We start from the raw sequence: 2,641 nt of genomic DNA, 5'->3' as shown, positions 1-2,641 counted from the left end.
CCCCCCCCATCCCCCCGCCTTGCATCCCCTTCCAGCAACCCCAGGCATCGGAGGTACAGCCAGTGTGACCCTGAGCAAAAAGGAAGGACAATTTGTGTACAAACTGTTGGTGGTTTCTCTATACTGATCCTCAAGGCAGCCAGTGGAATACCAGTTGCCAACGAGGAGGGAAAAAAGAAAATGAATAAATAATAAAGTACATCAGTTAGACGTTTCTCCAAACCAACTCCAAGTCTAAATGCTTTCTGTGTATTAAGAGCGAGCATTGCTTCTGGAGTCGTGGCTGGGTTCCATTCCTACCTCTGCCCCCGCTACAGCTGTGTGTTCTTGGGAAAGTGGTTCAGCTTCTCTGTGCCTCCCATTTCCTCACCAGTAAAACGGGAATGATCATCGTGTCTACTCCTCTCGGGCTGGAGGTGATTTGAGTTGTAAATTAAAATTCACCAGACCTGCATTATTCATGTTACCACTATTTACATGTAGCCTAGTGTGCTTGGAGAAGGCTCCTTCGAACAAGAAGCAGCCACGTCCACACGGCCCTGACCAGGGGCCGGGCACCGTCCCAGATGCTAGCACGGAGACTTCCCTGCTTCTGCGCAAGGTGGCTCCTTTCTCTGCCCATTGTACAGAAGCAGCAACTCTTGACGGCCCCGCTGCGAGTAAGTTAGGGGTGTTAGGCCGCGCTGTCTACAGAAACAAAGCCTGTGGCACTCACGTACGTATAAGAAGGAAATAGCAATCAAGAAGTCATTTGACATTGAGAAAGCATCCCGGCCCAGTGCCCCTCTAGCCAGAGCCCTCTTCCGCCTCACGTAGCCGATGGCCGATGGTGCAGGAAGGTGAAGCGGTATGCAGGAAGACCACAGGCCGGTGGGTGCAATGTTGCTTGGATCCAGGGTCAGTGGGAACTGGGCAGGGAGCTGACAGCTCTCGGCAGCATGGGGCAGGCACAAGAGCCCCACCCAGCCAGCAGGAAGGGGAAGGGGCACCGAGTGAGGGGAGGGGTCCCCAGTGCCTCTCTTATAAACAGGCCGCACCTTCCAGGAGGCCTCATCAGGCTGTGACCTGATTGACAGGTTGGACTCCACTCCCACCCTTTCAAACCATGTCAAGTTGACATAAAGTCTCACTACCACAGTAGGAAAGGTGTGTCTGGCTTCAGTGCCTGTTAGGGTCCACCGTGACCTTCTCCCTCCACAGGAATAAAATTGGAGAGGCGTGAATTATAATTGGAGGGGGGTGGGAGGCAGCAGGGAGGGTGGAAACCACCTTAACTTGCCTGTTTCTAAAGGCTGGTTCTGGAAGTACTTAACCTCGTGCCAGACTGTGTTCTGGTCCCAAACTTGATGGGTTGTCTCACCTCCAAGGCCCAGATAGATGGCTTTGAAAGGGGCCCCCTGGGGCCTGCCGCTCACCTCCCAGACCTCTGTCTGTGTTCTCCTTCCAGGGTCGCCTGTCAGAACTGCTGTGCTGGGGGAAGACACTGTCCGGGAAGGAAGCCGAGAACGTCTCTCTCTCCTGGCTGCCGGGGGCATCCTGACCAGCGTGTGCCTGGAGGGTTAGGAAGCCCGCCACCCCTCACGGGCCTCCCCCCAAGTGGGCAGGGACTGTTCATAGTGCCAAAGTCCTACTACTGCGTCTCCAGGGGGTCCCTGTGAGGAGGTCCCGCCCCTGGCGGTACCAAATCCCACCTGTACACCTGGGGGTTTTGTTACTCTTGTCAGTGAGAGCCACTTCCTTTGCCAGGAGGGAGGGCCAGCCACACCTGCTTTCTGCTTTTCCCCCTTTTGGTTTTTCATAGGTTTTTTTGGTTTTTTGTTTTTGGAGGTTAGCATGAGTGCCACTCGATCTTCTGGATTTTAGGTAGAATTCCCTTTGAAGGGTAGTTTGAAATGCAGAGCTTGCTCCAGGGGTAGGTCTGGCATCCGGGCCTCTCTCCCCACCTGGAGGGGGCGGGTGGCTGGCAGAGCTTCCAGATCAAATCTAATAGGCCTCTGCCTCTCTCCCCGGCGGAGGCCAGGCACCTGGGTTTCTGAACTGCCAGGAGGTGGGTCGCTGTCTCCGTTGCCTGCCCCCACCCCACCCCAGAAGGCCCTCCTGCCTCCCTGGGGAGAACCCCTGGGGGCACAAATGCTTACAACACTCAACTGTCAAGGTTGGGGCCTCAAACCCAGCCAGAGGTGCCTGGGAAGTAGGTCTGCTGGTCTGCCTCCAGTAAGTCATAGCCTCTCAAGCCCTCAGAGGGCAGCCCCGCTCGGCACACTTGCTGTCGCCAGGAGGCTGTGGCTCCAGGTGGGCCGTGGATGCCGCCCCTCGGGCCTCTGGGCCCGGGCAGCACTAGAGAATGGAGAGTAGATGCCTGCCCGCATTCAGCACTTTCTTAAATACCAGCAGAAAGGGTTTCTGGGTTTGTTAGCGCTATTATTACTACTTTTATTAAAACATAAAATCAAGAAGGTCTTCATATCTAGATAGTACAATCATGAACAGCTTGGGCTTTCGTTTCTGTTCTTTAACTGCCTTTTCTTGGCGGGGTGTTTACAGGATTTCAGCTTGAAGCCTCACCACGAACTGATTTTTCTGTTTGTGTTTGTTTGGGGCCGATTTTAGATTCCTGAGTGCACTTTCCCCCCACCCTCCC

At 54.7% G+C, this 2,641-nt stretch overlaps 1 protein-coding gene across 2 annotated transcripts in view; it reads left to right on the top strand.

Moving 5' to 3' along the window:
- The window catches only part of ZHX2 (zinc fingers and homeoboxes 2), a 159,169-nt gene extending 156,534 nt beyond the window's left edge, over positions 1–2,635 (top strand). For both annotated transcript variants that reach the window (XM_004697408.2, XM_045286340.1), the window contains one exon: positions 1,448–2,635. The gene's annotated coding sequence lies outside the window, so the exon portion shown is untranslated. The remainder of the gene's footprint in view (positions 1–1,447) is intronic.
- Positions 2,636–2,641: the final 6 nt, after the last annotated feature.

The sequence above is a fragment of the Echinops telfairi genome, unplaced genomic scaffold, assembly GCF_000313985.2.
Source record: "Echinops telfairi isolate 266 unplaced genomic scaffold, ASM31398v2 ScPeMD7_1;HRSCAF=3_0, whole genome shotgun sequence".
Lineage (NCBI taxonomy): Eukaryota > Metazoa > Chordata > Mammalia > Afrosoricida > Tenrecidae > Echinops > Echinops telfairi.
The sequence above is the reverse complement of the archived record's forward strand: the minus strand, read 5'-3'. Positions and strand labels throughout refer to the sequence as shown.